The sequence below is a fragment of the Macaca fascicularis genome, chromosome 6 (genome assembly GCF_037993035.2).
Source record: "Macaca fascicularis isolate 582-1 chromosome 6, T2T-MFA8v1.1".
Taxonomy (NCBI): Eukaryota; Metazoa; Chordata; class Mammalia; order Primates; family Cercopithecidae; genus Macaca; species Macaca fascicularis.
This window is the reverse complement of record NC_088380.1, coordinates 10,056,853-10,077,873: the sequence shown is the minus strand read 5'-3', so window position 1 is coordinate 10,077,873 and position 21,021 is coordinate 10,056,853. Positions and strand designations below refer to the sequence as shown.

At 41.4% G+C, this 21,021-nt stretch overlaps 1 protein-coding gene across 2 annotated transcripts in view; it reads left to right on the top strand.

The window, feature by feature from the left end:
• The window catches only part of TAS2R1 (taste 2 receptor member 1), a 447,804-nt gene that overhangs the window by 349,775 nt on the left and 77,008 nt on the right, over positions 1–21,021 (top strand). The window contains exons 1-2 of one of the 2 annotated variants that reach the window (XM_015451210.4): positions 5,977–6,133; positions 7,816–8,035. The exons of the other annotated variant lie outside the window; for it this stretch is intronic. The gene's annotated coding sequence lies outside the window, so the exon portion shown is untranslated. Of the gene's footprint in view, positions 1–5,976; positions 6,134–7,815; positions 8,036–21,021 lie in introns of those variants that run through there. 2 annotated transcript variants of the gene reach the window in all.

Sequence of the window (21,021 nt, the reverse complement as noted above, 5' to 3'; positions counted from 1 at the left end):
TTTCTTTGACCTAAGGAATGTGGGTTGAAATGACAGTGGGTCAGTCCTGGCCTTAGGCCTTCAGAGGTACATTCCACATTTCAATTTGCTCTCTTGCCTCCTGCCATTGCCATGAGAAGACGTCCCAACTCGCCCACCATTCCACAGAGGGTGAGAAACCCACTAAGGAGATATGAGCCCACCCTGTGGCTTAAAGCCATGCCCAGGAAAGCCCAGCCCGGATGAGCCAAACTCTACAACCCACAGATCCATGAGAGGAAGCGCTTTTTGTGGAATGCTACAGAGAGTTTGTGGTGGTTTGGCATACAGCAAGAGCTAAGTAATATACTCATACTAATCGAGTTTTAGTAATTATTTAACTGCCTCTCCAGTTTAGGATATTTGGAGCCATAAAAATGGAAGAATATTCTCAGGGAAATGTTGAGTAAGATGAGATCTAAATAAAGAATCTTGGGAAACTCACATTTAAAAGGCGAGCAGAGGAAGAAAAGGAAAGAAAGGAAAGCCAGAGAGGAGTGGTTATGAAGGCAAGAAAAGAAAATAGCATAGAGATCTAAGAAGTGTAGCTTTTTAAGCAGCAGCAAGAAGCCACAAGAGTCCATTGCTGCCACCGACCTAAGCAAGAAGAAGAGTTTTAGAACTCCTGTTGGATGTCCCATTTAGGGAAACACTGGGGCCTTTTGTCAGAATAGTTTTCGGTGGAAGAGTGGAGACCTAGGCTTGGTGACAGTGAATTGCAGGGTAGACAAAAGCGAGGAAGTGGGAAGAGTGAAGAGTGAAACCAGTATTACTTCTAGGCTTTTTATTAAAAATAATTTTACATCTCCAAAGGTTGCAAAACCAAAAATAGTACAAGGAACATCCTTACATTCTTTGCCCAGAATCACTTGTTTTTAACCCATTCGATTCATTTATATTCTCTCAATCTCTCTCTCTTTCTCTATGTACACGCACACACACACACACACACACACACACACACACACACACACAATTTTTTTGGAATCATTTGCAGATAAGTTATGTGTATGTCCTTCCTACTAAATACTTCAGTGTGTATTTCCTAAAAGTAGAAAAATATCTTTTATTAATATAACCACATACACTAATGATGTTACACTATAGATTTACACACACATTAATGCAATACCTTTAACTAATCCACTGCCCATATTCCAATTTTTTCAGTAAACATAATAATTAATATCTTCTGTAACACTTTCTCTCCAGTATAGGGTTCAGTTCAGGACTGGGCATGGCATTTAATTGTCGTGACTCTTTAGCCTACTTTAATCTATAACAATTACATAATGTTTCTTTGCCTTTTAAGACGTTGATTCTTTTTTTTTTGAATACAGTAGCCTCTTCAATTTTTAAACAGAATGCTCCCTATTTTATGCTTGACCGAAGCTTCCTTGTGATTGGGTTGACAGCACGCTGCATAGAAGATACTGTGTCCTCTGTCATCGCTTCTGGAAGCACATGCTGTGTCCTTCACATGGGTGGTGTAATTTTGATCACCTGGTCAAAAACTTTGCCTCCTTTTCCACTAACAGCCTGATTTTTTTTTTTTTTTTTTTTGTAGAGATGAGGGTTTCTGTGTTGCTCAGGCTGGTCTGAAACTCAAGCAATCTTCCTGCTTTAGCCTCCCAAAGCGCTGTGATTACAGGTGTGAGCCACTGTACCCAGTGTCTTGGTGTACTTTTATTATAAACAAAGTTGAGCATCTTTTCATATGGTTCTAGGCCATGCATGTATTTCTTTTCATGAATAGTTTTTCATGTGTTTGCCCATTTTTCTGTAGAACTTTTGATATTTTGATCCCTGATTTTGCAAAGTGCCTTGTACATTAGTGACATTAATTCTTCTATTTGCAATGTTTGTTGCCAATTTTTCTTCTGTTTTGTCATTTAAAAATTTACTTATGGTTGCTGGGTGCAGTGGCTCACGCCTGTAATCCCAACAGTTTGGGAAGCCAAGGGGGGCAGACCACGAGGTCAGGATATCAAGACCATCCTGGCCAACATGGTGAAACACCGTCTCTACTAAAAATACAAAAAAAATAGCTGGGCATGGTGGTGCATGCCTGTAGTCCCAGCTACTCGGGAGGCTGAGGCAGGAGAAAAGCTTGAACCTGGGAGACCTGGGAGGCAGAGGTTGCAGTGAACCGAGATCGCACCACTGCACTCCAGCCTGGCTACAGGGCAAGACTCCACCTAAAAAAAAAAAAAAAAAAAATTACTACTGGTGTAGTTATTCCATACAACCTTTTTAAAAATTTTAATTTATGCAAATAAACATATTAGTATTTTATTTTATTGCACTTAAATTTTAAGTCAGACCTAGCCTTTTACTATATGCATAGGTTATAGAAGAATTTATCTATTTTTTTCTGGTATATGTACTTTTATTTTTACATTTACATTTCTGACTCATTTGGAGTTTATTCTTATGTAGGGTTTGAGGGATGGATCTCCTTTTATGTTTTTCCAAATGGAAATTCTATTTTTTCATCTTTTCCTTGACATTTTATTGTTTCTTTGATGTCAGTCTATTCATGTGCCAATGCCACTCTGTTTTAATTGTGGGGAGTCTTTATTATGTTTTAACATCTGCTAGGGGTACTATCCCCTTCTCACCCCCACCAAGTTATTCCTTTTTAATGTTTTCCTAGATATTCCTGTGTGTTGTTTTCTAACATGTCTGTCACCGTTAAAAAGCTCCTTAGAATTTTTGTTGGTCTTGCACTACATTTATAAATTAGGGAGAATTGACATCTTGATAACACTGAGACCTCCAAATCAAGAGCAAGGGGTCTCTCCACTTGTTCCAGTTTACTGTTGTGTTTCTGCAGGCTCCTCATTCCCCCCCGTTAAGTCCTTCTTTCCCATCTCTGTCTCATCTCCAAGGGGCATCAGATCTTTTCTTTAGATCTGATTATCCCCCACAAGTAGTACCTTCTGAGGCCACCCCTTCTGGCTTCACCCACTCTCCAGTGCCTTCCTATTAATCTCCAAGTCCTGACTGCTATTGGGTTATTTTGCATTGACGATTTCATTTCCTCTTTCTAGGGCAAGTTTGTGCTTCCTCACAGCCCTCTGCTCCCTCTGTTTATTTTCTGAGCTCTTTTTTCTGCCTCCCTCTCTGCTCTCTGCATCCACAGGCTCTTAGCAGCTGTGAGTAGGTGGTGAGAGCTCTGTTGGAATTTGTTACTTTCAGGCAATTTGAAGGTTGCAGAGTTCTCTGTTGTCTGGTCATGCTGAAGGCATGAGTCCTGTGTGGCTTTATCTGTCTTCCTTATCGATTGTATGGCTGGTTTTGTAGGCAGGCTGAGATTCAGAATTAGCCCACCCTTGTCTTCTAAACCCTGAGGACCATATTTTAAAAAGCTTGACTTCTAGGTAAATCCAGAGCTGGATTTCAAGTCAAAAGTTGTCCTTTTTTCCCCCTTCAGAGAAAGACTTATGCATGATCATAGATTACAGTGCAAAGAGAAGGTACATATTCAGCTGATGAGGAATTCTGTACCTCTAGAGAAAAGGACGTGTTTGGAGAAATTTCGAGAGCAGAAATGGGGGAATCCATTAGTCTAGGTTTGGGTGATTATGAGAAAAAGAGGTTTGGAAGTAGCCGTAAGCATATATGTGTGTGTGTGTGTGTGTGTGTGTGTGTGTGTATATATATATATATTTTTTTTTTTTTTACAGACTTGGTAGAATCTGGATGGGATGAATTTGCTTGTTGTCCCTGGGTTTTGTCCCACTATATTGTTGTAGGACTTTCTCATTAGTTAGCTAAAAACAGGGTCCTTGTCACACGACTCTGAAAAATTAGGCTCACAGACACTTCAGGGTGAGAAGGGCAGGGTTTATTGAGTGAAAAGGGACCAAAGGGAAACAGGGACTCTCAGCAAAACCAGAGTCCTGCTAGCTGGTTTCCTGCCTCACAGATTGAATCCCAGTTTCCCCACCCCAGAACGGAAGAGGCCAGGCTGCTCCCTGCTTTCCCAAGGCCCCTCCCCAGTGCACACTCCTCCCAGTGAGCAGGCTGGTGGAATTTTCTCCGGGGACCCCTTTACACTTGCCTGTCCCAATACTATAATAATTTGGGTACCTAAGTCACATTGTGTTGAAGTCAACGTGCTAGCCACAAACAGATGGAGCGGAGGAGCCACAGACTCCTCTCCCCACCTTCCACGCCTTGGTAATTGGTAATAAAAGAGTAGGTGTCACTCCATTTGGAGGCTCCGAAATAACATAATCGTATGTAGCTGGTCTGTTGTGGCCTCTGAAGGCTGAAGTATACAAACAGGAAATGGCTTTACTTTTCTCCCACTTGTATTTCAATCTTGCTCTGTTGGGTTTCCCTTCCCTGCTCACTGAAGGCATCTCAGGGAGGTTCGTTCATAGCCTTCTTGATGCTCTGACTCAGTTTGTGGAGAAGATTCACTGTCAGGTATTAACAGTCTAGGTAGAGGGAAAGCTTCAGTCTCCCATCCAGTTCAAAGCTCTTCTGTTCCCCGGCTTGCGGCGTCCCTCCTTCTCCTCACCTCTCCAGGGCAGGGGTTGGGGGAAAATAGATTGGAGGAAAGAAGACAAGTCTCCTGTATGTGAGGCTGTTGAAACTCACCTGCCCTATCCCCTCTGCATGTGACTGGCCCCCAAAGCTGGCCCTCCCTGGGGAGCACCTTTGTGGTTGCCTAGTGGCCCCGCAGAAGCCTCTGCAAATAAATCAATAATCTGTATGGAGAGCCTTTTGCAGTTCTCCTCTATTTTTGCTTCCACTGGCCTCATACCCACAGCCTCCTGGTGCTGGGAGCCCTCAGTCCAGCAGGATGCCCGATTGGGTGGGTGCTTTCAAACTGTGAGGTTCAACCACCTGCTGTAGCATCCCCAAGTGTGTCCTCAGTCCCTGGCTTTTATGGTGCCCTGCTCCTGCCAGCTTCCCATCTTCAGAATTACTCAGAATAGGAGAAGCAGCAGTCTCTGCTTCCATATGCCCCAAATTCCTAGACACACACACGTTTAGTTCTTTCAGGAGCTGCCTTTACACTTTGCTCAGTCTGTAGTGCATTGGCTGTGCTGGGGAGCAAGGTGCCGATCTCTCCCTCTTGAAGTGTGAGTAGCTTCTTTTGACATATCTTCCTGGAGTCCCCTTTCCTTAGCTTGAAAGGGTGGGCAAGCACCCTAGTTCCCTCTCTCATGATGGAGGGAGAATCCACATCAATTCCCCATTGGCTGACAAATTGGCACATTCTGTTTAATGAGCTTTATTTACGTATGTCTAGGTGTGTATCTAGATACTGTATGTACATATACACACATAATATAGGTGTATAGACCTGCAAGTTGCATGTTGCACACATATTGCAGGTATCATGCTAGACACACAGTTTGGTTTCTAGATTGGCTCTTCGATCTTTCAGAAGTACTGAGAAATGTGTTTAGCACTTTCCTTTGGAACCTGAAAGGCTTTTCTTCCATTCTCAGTTTAAAGCTTCAGCCAGAATCCTGAAGCAGCAGGAATAGTGTCAGCCATATTCTATTACAAGCACTTCTTTTGTTTTTTATCATCTCTTACGTGCCAATCCCTATTCCAAATAGTTGAATTTATTGTTTCTGATTTTCATATTGATCCTCCAAAGAGATTTTTATGGACCTCCTTTTATAGAGCGGAGTATTGCAGGTCAGAGAGGCAAAACGTCTTGCCCAGGATCACACATCTGGTGAGGCCAGCCCTGGGTATGGTGTAGCGCTGGCTGATGACAAAGCCTGCGTTCTGTGCTTCATCACAGCGTCAGATGGTTAGATAACAACATCAAATGCATCTGTTAAACTCAAACAGACTTGGTTCTCCCAAAAGTCCTGATTAAAAAGTTCAGTTGGGACGTCGTGTTTGTTATCATGAACGCTGATGTGGATAACACTATATTCCCTGGAAATGATGGAGATATTATCTACATCCCATTTACAGATGCAATACCAAGTAAAGACTGCAAATGACTGTGCCACAGGGAGGAAAAGCAGTCAACCTGTCTTCAGGGACCTGTTCAAATTTCTGGTGTCTCAGTGGATGTTGATTTCTGACATAAAGCCATTTGTGCACATGAGGAAGATACTGTAGGAGGCATTTGGTGAGTGCTGCAGGCACGGCTTTCTGCTAGGTGAGAAAATGTGTTCCAATGTGTAGGACTGTCATCCAATGGCGAAACTAGCCACTGCCATTACTTTTATATAATGACATGAAGATATTACTCTATTGGCATTACATAAAATAATTTTAAATAAAAAATATGCTTATAATAGAGGTACAAAAGGAATTCTCCTTGCTGAGTTTCTTAATTGTTCTACTTTTTGGTGGCTGTGAGCCAGTGTTTGGTCTTCAGCTGAAACAGATATTTAGCCATAAACCACTGACCAGAAAGCTCATAAGTGATCAATTTCTCCTGTTATTTTAACTCCCTTGTCTCTCCTAACTGCACCACGTGCATTTTTCCTCACTGACCTTCCAACACATTCCCAGCTTTCATGAGCTTTGTACTTCAGTTATTAAACTACAAAAGAAATGGAGCCAAAAGACGGAAATATATTTCTCAGAAATACAGCTGTGCTAGCAACGGGTGTCGCATGTGAAGTATGTCTCTTATCCCACTTCTCCTCATCACATTTCAGCAAATCAATCCGACTCTCTGTGGAACAATTTTGGTGTTAGCACAAAGTAATTCAAAGCAGTGGGGGGTGGGAGGCGCATAATTATGACCAGCAGAAGACGCATTTGCAAAAGCTGTGCCTGAAATGATTTAGTTAGGAAAAAGCTTTGCCAGAAGCCCAGAAAATCCTTCTGTTTCCCCCTAAATTGCAAAGCATTTATTCTATTCTATAGTGATTTACATGGTAATTCTATAAAACTACTTTTGTCTAAGATTATTATGTTTGTCCTCCTCAGTAATAACACGTTGGGATTCATCCCTTTGTTTATTTCATTCATTTGACAGAAGAAGACCCAGTTCCTCTTCTGGTAGGCCACATAAAGGAAGTTGTCATGTTCCAACTTAATGTGTGGGTTGAGAGGGATCTGCACAAATGAGCGTCATCGGGGAGAAAAACGTGGTCACGGGGAGCTTCCTGGGCAGGGGGACAGCTGGACTGAGTTAAAGGAAAATGCATTGCTGGGGCGATGGGAGGGCAAGATGGCCTTGTGGAAGGGGGTGGCATAACTAGGGCCAAGTGCATGACCAAGGACATGGAGGATAGAAACTGGCAGTCTGATGTATGAAAGGAATGTGGGAGGTGGGTCTATTAGTTAGGGTTCTCCAAAGATACACAAAGATCTATCTTTCCCACTGGTTCTGTATCTTTGTTCCGCATCTTTGGAGAACCCTAACTAATATACCCACCCTCCCACATTCCTTTCATACATACACACACCCATCTGTATGTGTGTAATAAATGGAGGAAGGAGAGAGAGAGACAGCGCACGTGCTAGAGACATTTATTTACTTTAAAGAATTGAGTCACATGACGTGGGGGCTGAACAAAATCTGTTGGACAAGCCAGCAGGCTGGAATTTCAGGTATGAGTTAGTGTTACAGTCTGGCGTCTGAATTCCACGTGGCCGGCCAGGCAAGCTGGAAACTCAGGCAAGCTTTCTGTACTGCAGTTTTGAGGCTGAATTCCTTCTTCTATAGAAGCCTCAGTCTTCGCTCTTAAGACCGTCAACTGATTGGATGAGTCCCACCTACAAGATGGAAGATAATCTGCTTTACTAAGTTCCACCAATTTAAATGTTAATCACATCTAAAACTTACCTTCACAGCAACATCTAGACTGGTGTTTGACCAAACAACTGAGCACCATATCGCAGCCAAGTCAGGACATGATGTTAACCATCACAGTGGGAGCCATGTCAAAAAGTGGTGAGCCAGCAAGATTTGGTGGTCTGGGCTGGATTCCAGAGAACCTGGACTGTGCTTATGAAGCACCATTGCCCCGTAGACCTGGGATCATAAACACTGATGTCTAAAGGGACCAGGCAGGTAAGATAAATGAGTGAACTGAGACCTGCTTATAGTTCTTAGATACTTTGTTTGCATGTTAAAAGATGAAAACATTCTCTTTAACAAAGAAAGATGTTCTCCCAACTTCTATTACCTCCCCTCCCCTCCCCTCCCCCCTCCCTCCTTCCTTTCCTCCTACCCTCCTTCCCTCCTTCCCTCCTTTCCTATTGTTTACCCATTTTTGGAAGCGACATGGGTTCACAAAATTATATCTCAGACATAACTAAAGTAATGGTTCAAGCAGGCATCAAAAAGTGGCAACTATGACACGTCCTTACTGCTATTGGGGGAATTAGAGTGGAGGGCACTCAACGAGTTGGAGAGCATTCTCTTTGTAAAGGAGACAGCCGATCCTCTGACCCAGGCATGGGTAGTTGGAGCACATGCTCTTTCTAAAGGAGACAGCCAATCCTCTGGCCCAGGCCTTAGGTGAGTGGAGGGAACTCAATGAGTTGGCATACATGCTCTTTCTAAAGGAGACAGTTGATCCTCTAGTCCAGGCCATGGGTAGTTGGAGCACATGCTCTTTGTAAAGGAGACAGCCGGTCCTCTGGTCCAGGCCATGGGTAGTTGGAGCACATGCTCTTTGTAAAGGAGGCACTCAATCCTCTGGCCCAGGCCTTGAGTGTTCTGTGGTTGGCAGATGTTCTGATTTCTTACCTCACTGTCACAAAATAGCTGCCACAGCTCCAGGCATCATGCCCCCACACAGTTGAGGGGCAAGATGTTCTGATTTCTGTTCAACATCTCCCAATTTTGAAACATCAGTTCAAAATACTTCAAAAGACTCTGTGGATCAAAACTCACCTGCTGGCAATGGCAGGTTCTCTGCTGTAAGTGATAGAGACCACTTATAAGTTTTAACCAGGACAATTTCACAGTAAGTGAATTCATTATCTATCACTGCATAATAAGTCACCCTCAAACTTAGTGGCTCAAAATAACAAACACTTATTATCTCACATTTTCTATGGGTAAGGAATTAGGGAGCAGATTAGCTGGGTATTTCCAGCTTCGAGCTTCTCATAAGGTGTTAGTCACGATGTCAGCTGAGAGCTTGACTTGGGTGGGGATTCACCTCCAAGATCTCTCGTGCAGCTGTTGAACAGGAGGCATCCATCTTTGCTCTGTGGATCTCTCCAGAGAGTGGCTGAGTATCCTCAAAATGTTGCATTGGCTGTCCTCAGAGAAGAGATGAGAGAGACCAAGACGGAAAACACAGTGTCTTTTATCGTCTAACCTCAGAAGCAAAATCCCACCACTTCTGCCATGTTCTTTTGGCCACACCAACCATGTGGGAGAGGACTTGATAAGGGTATAAATACCAGGAGGCAGGAGTCACAGGGGCCTCTTGAGGACTGGCCACCTTATTGAGTACTGTAGTAGCATTGGTGTGGAGGGTAGATGTGAGGCAGGGACCTTTTAGGAGGATATTGGTTCAGTAGAATGATGATTTGGGGAATGCAGCAATTAGAAAGAAGAGAAAGAAACTGAATTGGCAATGACTTAAAAAATAAAATCGGCGAGGCCCTACAATTGAAACAATGACCCACTACTAGCCAATGAGTGAGTCTGTGGAAGGTATTTCTGGAAAGGGTTTTCTTTTCTTTTTTTCTTTTTTCTTTTTCTTTCTTTTTTTTTTTTTTTTTTTTTACTTTAAGTTCTGGGATACACATGCAGAATGGGCAGGTTTGTTACATAGGTATACATGTGCCATGGTGGTTTGCTGCACCCATCAACCCATCATCTAGGTTTTAAGCCGCACATGCATTAGGTATTTGTCCTAATGCTCTCCCTCCATAGAAGAAAGAGCTGAAAGATAAAGGCACTCTCACTTCCCTGGTTTCTCCCTGAGTTTCTTGCTTTTGAATATAACCATGTGGGAGCATGATGCCTGGAGCTGTGGCAGCTATTTTGTGATAGTGAGGTAAGAAATCATTATGCTTGATGTGGCTAAGTTGGGGAACAGACAGAGCCTGGGTGTTTGGAGATACTGTTGAGCCGCCAATCAAACCTAGAACTTTTTGTTACATAGCAATAAATGTCAGGAGTTTAAGTCAGCACAGGTTGGGCATTCCATGACTTTCTGCTGAAAGCATTCCTTGGGAGAGAGAAAGGCCTTATCTCCAAACCCCAAGATTTAATGGTTGAATGCTAGGTAAGATAAAAACTATGAAAGGAGGGTGGCCTGAACCCAGGTAGCAGTCATGAAGACCAAAAAAAAAAAAAAAAAAAAAAAAAAAAAGACCATTTGTTTCTGTTTTGTGATAAAGCTTCTGTATAAATAGTATGTGATAGACGCTGGTGGAGCTTTTAATCAATGTATGCAGAAGTCAGACTGCCTAAAAGGAGAGACGAAAATCCATTGCCTTAGATTATATTAATTTTCTTTTACTCTCTTTATATGTATTTCTTTATATGGTAAATGGCCCTTGAAGAAAATGGTGTCTCCATTTTTGTAGAAGAAAACCATGTAGGAGAGATGAAAATTAAGTGAACAAAATTGAATCTGCTCTGCGGCACAGCACCTCAAGGATGCTTACTTGAGAACCAAAAGAAAGTGACAGTCTGCAACCAAGCAGGGCCTGCCATCTCTAGCATACACTCCCTCTGATTTAAGCTGAGTAGCCTGAAAACCTCAGAGCATCTGTTGGTCAGTTAATTTCATTTGAAGAATATTCTATGGGCCCTTCTTTTTTTCCTCTTTGGACTTTGAAGTTTGTTTCATTTTCCTCGGCTGCCTTCACATGCTGATCTATGCAGCCAGGAGCTTGCACCGTAAAGACAGAATATTCATGGTGGAGTCCTTTCTGTTTCCTCACTTTCATTAAACACTAGAGGTAAAGCTTCACACTGAGGCCCATGAGTCAGTTCATCCAGAAACTCTGGTGAGAAGAAGCTCCAGGCAGAGTCACATGTGTTTGCAGGGAGAGGCTGTGAGCAAAGTGTTGTTCTAGCCAGCGAGTGGCACAGGGGCATCCGTGGGGTCTTTGCAGCTCCTGCACAGTACTTGGCCTCAGTTCTTTTGCACCATCTCCCTCCCTGAGTTGGGCCACAGTTCCGTGACGTTACACGGAACAAAAGCTCGGGGGAGGACTTGCACCAAGAGCTGCAAAAGTGCCTTTTTGTTTTGTATTGTTTTGTTTTGTTTGAGACAGAGTCTCACTCTGTCACTCAGGCTGGAGTGCAGTGGTGCGATGTTGGCTCACTGCAACCTCTGCCTCCTGGGTTCAGATGATTCTCGATTATCTTGCTTCACCCTCCTGAGTAACTGGGACTACAGGCACATGCCACCATGCCTGGGTAATTTTTGTGTTTTCACTGGAGACATGGTTTCACCATGTTGGCCAGGCTGGTCTTGAACTCCTGACATCAGCACTTTGCTCCGGCTCTATGTTTTCTTCAAGTCAAATAGTTCTCTGGTCTTTTAAGATGACTTGGGGATGGAAATGTCTGATGGGCCATTGAGAGTCCTGGATGATGAGGATGGGCGTAGCCTGCTATTGTTCCCTCCTGAGGGTCTGCCATGTCATCCTGGGCCTGGAGTGTGCTGGGGAGTTGGGAGGCTGCAGGACTCATGGATCTCTTTGTTCCCATCTTCCTGCCTTCTTGTTCCTCTCCCAGCTCCACCACCAGCTTGAGGGAATCCTTCCCGAGCCTTCAGAAAATTCCATCTCCTGTTGAGGTTTTGGATATTTTGTCTCTGCCTAAGATCCTCTCTTGGCTCTGGGGCAGCGACTGCTGTTAGAAATAAGAACCTTAAAGAGCTTAGGATTTTTCTGTCCTTCACTGTGTCTCATCTCTATCCTGAAGCAAGAGTAAGATGAGTAACTAATAAATATCTATGTGCATGGGGGACGCTTTGGGATCGAGAGAAATAAAGGGAAGAAAAAATATTTTTAAAAAAACCACATCATTTAGTATTTCAAAAATACTTCTTTAATGTCAGGGCCAGCTTTCTCCAGCCCTGCCCTGTCGGGGAAGCAGAAGCTTAAAATTCCACTACCTGCTTAAGCCAGGCCTTGCCATGCCTGCAGCTCCCTCCCCAGCAGCACCCAGGGAGTGGACCAAGACTTCCTCTCTGCTTTCCGTCATGTAGCATGGGATGAGTTCTGAGCACTCAAATATCCTCTGAGCTCCATTTTTCTGCCTGCCTGTCTCCCTCCTACCCTCTCATCTACTCAGATACTACAGGGTTTCATGTCTGTACAACTCAACATCTTCTTTGGTTTCTGATGTTTTATCTCCCTTAATGAGAAAGATGGTTTCCCTAAAACCTTTAATCATTCCCTGGAGCATGGACATTTTGTCTAACTCTCACTAGCCTGGTCCCCACCAGTGCTTTTGGGTTTTGCTTAGAATAGGAGAGAGCACCTGGAGCCATGAATGCCTCTGAGAGTCCGGGAATTGCTCAGAAGACCCCGTCTACCCGCTGGACAGTTCCTACTTGTATATATCTTGGCGTGATAGAGCCTGGTTTGGGCACCAGGGTTTGGGGTTGTGGATTTGCAGTCCAGGCCAGCTCCCCTGGTTCTGAGTATGGCCAGGGCCCTACTTCCTCCCTTCCTCACTGGCCCAAGGTAGCCTCAGCACTCCTGAAAAGTGAGGTGAGGACATTTGAATTGTCACCATAAAAAATGGTGCTAGTGTGTAGTAGCGGGTATATAATTATTTGTTGTGGATTTGAGGAAGGCTCATAAAATAAAACCCATCTTCTCTCCCTGAGTTCTGCTGGAGATCAGAACATTGTATTTATTTCTAAAAGAAGTGATTTTGGAGAATGTAATTTAGGTATGAGGGCCAAAGGGACTTCTAGCTTCTTCCATTCAATCTGTTGGATCCACCCAAGGGGAATTTGGTCTTTGTAGAAGAACCTCACTCACCCAGGTCCCTTCCTGTCACCAAGCCCAGTAAGGTTACTTCCTCATCCGTGAACTGCTTTAGTTTTAGCACTGAAAGTCTTTTTTGGGGGGTGGGATGGAGTTTTACTCTTGTCTCCCAGGCTGGAGCACAATGGCACGATCTTGGCTCACTGCAACCTCTACCTCTCAGGTTCAAGCGATTCTCCTGCCTCAGCCTCCCGAGTAGCTGGAATTACAGACACGCACCACCATGCCCGGCTAATTTTTTGTATTTTTAGTAGAGATGGCGTTTCACTGTGTTGGCCAGGCTGGTCTTGAACTCCTGATCTCAGTTGATCTGCCCACCTCAGCCTTCCAAAGTGCTGGGATTACAGGCGTGAGCTACCGCACCTGGCCAGCATTAGAAGTCTTATATCCCATGAACCCTTCAATCTCAGACACACCAGCAAAGTTGGTGACTCTAAAAATCCCCTGGGCTCAGGACTCAGTGGACCAAAATGGCACTTAGAATTTGATACAATCAATCAGAACTGAATTTTAATTTTAGTTTACTTATCTGAAGCAGTGTGACTTCTTTTCGTTCAATAGCTTAGTTATTAGAAAAGCAATACATGCATGCTTGCAAAATATAATTTAAAGATGACAAAGGAGCATAGTATACAAATTAAAGATCATCTTCCATTTCTACTCACACCTCCCCTAGAACTTCTAGCCAGGGATAGCCACTCTGAATAGTCTTCTGGTGTTGGTCTATGAAGGGTTCATGCACAGATAAACCTCTTTATACACACGCATGGATGTCTTGCAAGCAGTTTTCTGAATTGTTGTGGGAATTGTTTTGCAGTAATTCTAGTGTGAAGTTTCAGCCCTAAGAAGACGTATACATTTATTTCCATTAAAAACGGAATGATTGTATAGTTTTTCTCCTATTGAAGAAGAACAACCAATTAACCACTAATGAGTACTTAGCTTGTGCTTAGTTTTCTGCTATTACAAATAATCCTGCAATGAATAAACTTGTAAGTTCATTTGTGCACATACCCCTGTTGGATAGATTGCTAGAAGTAAACTGGTAATACCACAGGGCACGTCCGTTTTGCATTCTGATAGTTCCTTCCAAATTTTCCTTCAAGAAATTTGCACCAATTTACGTTTCTATTAAGAATGTATGAAAATGTCTGTTTTCCAACTCTCTTATCATCCTTGAGTGTTATTAAACTTCTTAATCTTTAGCAATCTGATAGTAAAAATGAGAAACTAGAATTTTATTTGCATTCTGTTGTAAGTGTGAACCTCAGTTGTATATTAGTTGGCCACTTGTCTAATACTTTTTTGTGTGTGAACTAATTTTTCATTTTATCTGTCCATTATTTTTCCTTGTCCTTTTTTACATCTGTATGCTTCTGCTTCTTAAAAAATCTGCAATTTTAGAATGACTTTATTTGGTTTCTTCATCATGAATTGCCTTTTGTTGTGCTTTGAGGGTATTAACCATATACATTTAAATACTTAAATCTCACCACAGCTCACAAGCAGCCAGCCTGCAGCTCATGGGAACTATTTCATGTTACTAAATTAGATTTGTAATATCTGATTTTTTTTCCTCAGTGGAGCTGTTGCTGCAGAAAGTAGATAAAGAACATGGGTCAATAAAAAAAGAAGATACTCTGGGGAGGTGTAAGTTTTTGAGGGAAGAAATGGTAATGCAGAAAATTGAGATGAACATAACATAAAACAAAAATTAAGGTACTCTTAAGCTCAAGGGGTCCAACACTTATGATCTGGATTTGAATTTCATCCTACCTGTGTCTAGTTGTAGGGAAATCACTGCACCTCAGTTTTTGTCCCTTAATTTATTCACCTATCACAGTGCCAATTAATATTTCCTGTTTAATTTCAGTAGAACATAGTGCAGTCAAAAATTTTCTAGACTAGGGATCCAGGGCAAATTAATATTTTGTGTGATTTTACTACAAATCAGCTTTATAATTTTGACCACTTTGGAGTCAGTTTCTATTACTGCAAAGTTGAACCTCTCACTCCTAAAGAAAATCTTGAACTTAGGATATTAGTTGTTCTATGAGTATGCATTTAGTCTAGTAGTTAAAAGAGCAGCTATGCTTTACCTTTGAAGACTGTGAATAAAATCTCCTTCTAACACCCAGTCCTGCCTCCTCATCCACTCCAGCTGACCTAGGACAGTTGTGGGCACAGACACAATGGAAGCAAGCCTCTGAATCTTCACATGGAGAGTGACAGGAATGCCAGGGTTTCCCAAGACTTTGTTATTTCATGGTTTCTTGGTGGTCATTTAAGTTCTACTCAATGGCTGGCCCTCATAGCTTACCGGATTGGTCTACTTCATTCTTATCACTCTTACTGATCGGGGGGTGTTTTGTATATATGTGTTGGAGTCCCTGTGCAGGTACAATCCCCCTCTTCTCTCCATGTGGCCCTGCTGCTCCCTTCACCAGTGGGTGCCCTCGTGGCCGCTCTACAGGCTCCCTGGAACAAGTGCCCTTCTATCAAATGCCTGCTGGACCTGTCGGATAAGCTTCATTGCCTAAAGCACCCATCAATATTATAGACTTAGTTACTGTTTTTTATTCAGCCTTCTGTTTGGAGGATGTTGGTTTGAAAAGTTTTCAAATCTATAGCCCCACCTAACAGTATCACACCTGAAAGGGCTCCTTACAGTGACAAGCCGTGGGCCTGATGAAATCTTGGTGGCTACACATGAGATGTCCTCACTGCCCAGTGAGGAAGTTCTCCAGCTGTTGGCAGAGGGATTTGCCCTTAATTCTGGTATTATGGGCACTAACCAGAATCCCAATTATCTGCTCATTCTCTCAGGAGGCCAGTAAAGTGTCAGCCCAACCCTGGTCCCTGTGCCTAAAAACAGATTCCTGGAGTCTAGCTTTGTTTTTTCTTTAAGGTGTGATGTTAAAGGAGGTATTGTTTAACAGGATCTTCCTATTAATACTTCTGTTTCTGGCTTCTCCCTTTCATCTGATTGCCTTCCCCTCCTTTCCTGTAACTGTTCATGCTGACTCCCTTATCTCTGTCTTTTTTGTTTTCTTTCTCCCTCCATCTGATACTCCCCACCCGCAACGCCCTTACTTTTGCTGGCTCCTCTTTGTCTCTCCACCAGTCCTCTGAAACCTGCCTCTCACCAGCGTTCCATCCTTCTATCCTTCTGCCCTATCTCTTTTGGTGTGACAACATCATTTTGGGTGCTGTCATTCAGGCCCATTGTTTTAATTAACAATTTTTATCACTTAACTATTTCTATGAAACATATCAACCTCAAACGTATTTGCTTGAAACAGTAACTATTTAACTCATAGTTTCTGCTTGACAATTTAGGCCAGGCTCAGCAGGGTGGGTTTCTAATCATTTCCAGTCTTTATCTATGACTTTCTTTTTTATTTTCAAGGATCTACATAGTTTTTCCCCCTTGGCACCAACGGCAGTTTGGACCAGATATTTCTTTGGTGGAGGGGCTGTCCTGTGCATTTTAGGATGTTTAGCAGCATCTCTGGTCTTTACTTAGATGCCAGTTGCAACCCTCTCCCCCAACCAGTGTGATAATGAAAATGTCTGCAGACATTGAAAATATCCTGAGGGTGTGTTGCAAAATTTTCCCTGGTTCAGAAGCAGTGACTTAGCACAGTACCTAGAAGAGTAAGAGTTTAATAAATACGTAGTTAATGAATAAATGCCTTGTTTACACCCACACATGCAAAACTGTTAGAAGTATTTGGCACTTATTGGACAGGTCTTTGATAGATGTTTATCTGGAAGAGTATTCGAAAGTTTAAGGGAAACAGAAGAAGAATATGGCCTTGAAACTGGCTGACTTGGAGAAATGAGAGAACCTAAAGCATACAGCCCTAGGAGTAGATTTCATGCTCAACATCCTCCTAAATGTTTCTGAAGATGGGAAATCTAACTTCTGTTTCATTATCTACATAAACTGACCTTTTGGGCAGTTTTGCCCCTGTATATCTCACTCTAACAGAAACTTTATATTAAATTAAGAAATTGTTCATTCTTAAAAAAGATTCTTTTTACTTTCTGCAAAATTTTGATTACAAATAGTAACAATATGACTGCAAGAAAGAAGAGGAACTACAATTTTGGTGTGTAAATTGGTTTGGGAAAAGTTTAGTTATCTTATAAAACATAAAGAACATGTGAAAAACTGTTATGGTAAGAATTGGAGAAAATTGTTCAATATATGAAGAAATAAATTTACAAAAGCATTTGCAGTCAATACACATAGATATGCTTTAAAATTAGTATTTGTCTAATCATCATTGATCATTTCTAGCATTTAGATTTCCTTTAGTTCATGTCAGTCTATTGATGGTTGGTTTCTTGCTTCCCAGAGAAACAGGCATTTTTCCCCCTTTGTCATTGTACCAGGTTATAAGCACGTGCGATATCTGTAAGATGCTGAGGAGGAGTTTTGAAACACCCAAAGTCACCCCTTCATATTTCATTCTTCTTGTCAGAAAGGCGGTTTTCTCCCTGCAGTAACTCAAAGTTACTCAACCCAGAGCTAGGAAAGCTGCAATTCGTCTTGTTGCCAGATGGGTAAAGAGAAGGAATTTCATTGAAAGGAGGGGTCCAAGAAGAAACAGATGAATATGATTATAAGACTCTGTGTGTGTGTGTGTGCGCATGCGCGCGTGCACATGACATGTTGCTAATGAAATAATAATCTTGTTCAGCACGAATCCCTTGCCTCCCCTTCTCCACACACACACATAGGGAAATATAATTTGTTCTTCCCACTTCTACTTTTGAGAAACTAATTTGCCAGTGGGTTTCACCTGTGTCAGGAGTGTTGAACAACTCCATCATTTTTTGAGAAATGTTGCTGCAATGCTGATGCTTTCTCTATGTTACAAACTAAATTGTGTCCCCACACTTCACTTGCACACAATTCATATGTTGCAGTCCTAAATCCCACAACCTCAGAATGTGACTGTATTTGGAAACAGGGTCTATAAAGAGGTGATTCAGTTAAGAATGAGGTTATTAGGTTGGGTCTTAAATCTAGCACGACCAGCATCCTGATAAGAAGAGGCGATTAGGACAGAGACGTGCACAGAAAGAAGCCACATGAAGACAGAAGACGGTTATTTACAGGCCAAGGAGAGAGTCCACAGAGGAAACTGACCCTGCTGACACCTTGATCTTGGGTTTCTAGCCTCCAGGACTGTGATCAAATAAAATGCTGTAGTTTAAGCCACTCCATCTGTGGTACTTTGTCATGGGTGTCCTAGCAAACAAGTGCATTATATCCCAAGGCTCCTGAGTGATCATGTGATATAGATTTGAGTTCCTGAGAATGGCCTTCTTAATCTATCTTTTCCACTGCTTCCTGGCCAAGTGCATGGGTGAAAAACAGGGTCCATGGGTGGAAAATGGGTGCAAGGATAGTAAAGGGCACCTCCAGGGTGGCATGTATATTTTCCATGAATTTATGACTGGTCTGTAATAGAATTCTATATTGCCTAAGATCACAATTTCTATTATTTGTTAAATTGGGCCTATAATGAAACTAGGTAAACACATAGATTCTAGTCTGGAAACCTCATTATTTTGTAATTGTGACCTTGATGAATGATTCCATTTCAATGTTAGGAAACCTAAGCTGGATACTGAATCAGGGTCATTTTTAAAAAATCAACACACTCAGAATCTTGATGAGAAGACAGTGGTGGAACAGATGAGGAAATGTCTCATTGTGTTCAGGATTTTATGGATTAGCTTTGTTTCTGTAAGGTATAGTGAAGTTCTGTTTTTCACACATTGGCATGAGATTAAACACCAGATTTTTTTGAGTTAATAAAGACACTGGAATGTATTACCTGATAAATTGTGGGATATTTTTTTCTGAAGAACTTTGGAAAAAAACAGGATTGCTTCTTTTTTGTCAGGGATGCATAGTTGCGATTCTTCGTTGGACTAAGAATGCCCAAGGGAGTCCGCTAACTTTATGTTGATTTAAGAAAAAAATGAATCATTACTTCAAAGATGCTACAGGGCTTTAGCTAATAATGTCTTTGTAGAGGGCAAAGTAGTTAAGAATCAGCAGCAGCATACTGCAATTAAAATAATATAGGCTTGTAGAAAGAAGAAAGACAAGGTGGCTGACGGGCAGTCAGCTTTCAACTCATCAGGTTCCTATCATGACGGTCCAGAGATACGGCAAACATCAGACACTTCATAAAAGCAGCACTTGGTCCTTCTGTGAGTAATTACAGTCCACAGGGACAGTGTGTTTACAGACAGAGTTTAGATGCCAGGAAAAAAAAAATCGCAGAATCCCTGAGACCATGCGTTTTGGTGACAGAATCTGACTTTGGCTTTCGATGTGAATCTCTGTGATTTGGTAGTGGCTCAAGGTCAGGAGGCACAAGTAATAAAATAGAAATGTATCATTTCAACTCATATAAATCTTCCTCAGAGGAATAAATCGTCCTTAGAAGTCAGAAAGTGGCATCAGCTACATATTAATGGGAGCATGAAAGCGTCGAAGGGAACTGATTCAATTCGTGAACGCTCAGCTTCATCACTTTGATTTTTGGTGTGCAGAGTTAATTGCATCTCTGATTGAACTTACGTGTTCGATCATTTAACATGTTTACATGAAATAGACATTCTAATCACTGTGTTTAGTTTGTAGTTTGCAGGCAACTGTGAGAACGAATTGATGTTCTTGCATCTGGATTCATTCTGTCTGACTTCACAATTTACCTCTATTCTTCTGTATTTACCATCTGACATTCATCTTTTTGAAATTCCTCCAGTTGAGTACTAAGTATTCTGAGTGAGCCAGGAACTGTTTTGAGCTTAATTCTTAAGAAGTGTCTCCTTTATTGTAAAAACAGAAACAGGATGCCACTCCATTTTCAATATATATACTTTATATACTTGATACTCTATATACTTTATATGCTGCATAAAATATTGGGAAAGATTAATTTAAAACACACACACAGAAAGAGCATGGACAAAATTATTTTCTCTGAAGCTATTTACAAGATAATATTCTTTTGTGAAGTTTCTGGTGTTTGCATATCTCATCATGGTTCAGCCCCTTGTCTCTGGCGCTCACAGGAATCCACAGACTGCACGGCACAAGATGGCATTTCTAGGACACTCTGCCTTTCTAGGGTGTAATACTTAGGAATTTGTTTGTTGTTGTTAAATATAAATCATCTGACTTCTCGGTTGTGTTTATGTGTCTGGAGGCTATTTCCCTTCCCCTCTTAGATTTTCCTGTGAGAGCACGTTTTTGAACTGTGAGTGAAAGTCAGTGGGAAAATTTGCCTCAGCTTTGTTAAAAAGACAAAACATGACAACTTACCAGAAAGATGCTTTCTGTACAACCATTGAAAAATATCACTTGGAAATTTTGGGATGCCAACTTTGACATCATGTTGACAACATTTGAGAATATCATACGAGTTATTTTATGATACTGCTGTAGTGATCAAACATAAATAATTCACTTGAAAACTATTAATACAAAATACCTAAGCTATTTGTACAATCTTATTCTTTTGGTTTTTGAGTCATATTTTTGAAGTTCCAGGAAAAAATACACTGGGATTTAGATTAAAATTGCATTAGGACTACACATTTACTGAGGAAAACGAACGTATTAAAATATTCAACAGGTTCCCATCTGAGAACATAGCCTTTTGCTCCTTATTTTTCATAATAAAATGGCCTTTTTTAAAAATGTTATTCCTTAGTGCTTTATATTACTAATATGCTGTGAAAATATCCCCACCTGTTAAGTTTTTTTTATATTGCTGAGGTGGAGACTGATGATTTCTTTTTGTTGCTTTATTGAATTTTCTTCCTAAGCTCAGAAATTTTTAAAATAATTTTGCTGGATTTTAAAATCTTTTTTTAAATCTGCGGTTGTTAATAACTTTGGTCTTAACCTTCTTAGTGGTTATTTTTTTTCTTTATTTGCATATCTTACTGTGTAAACTAGAATTATATAAGATAATAACAATTGTGATTATCTTATTCCTGATTTTAACCAGAATGTCTTTAACATTTTAAAATTAAGCA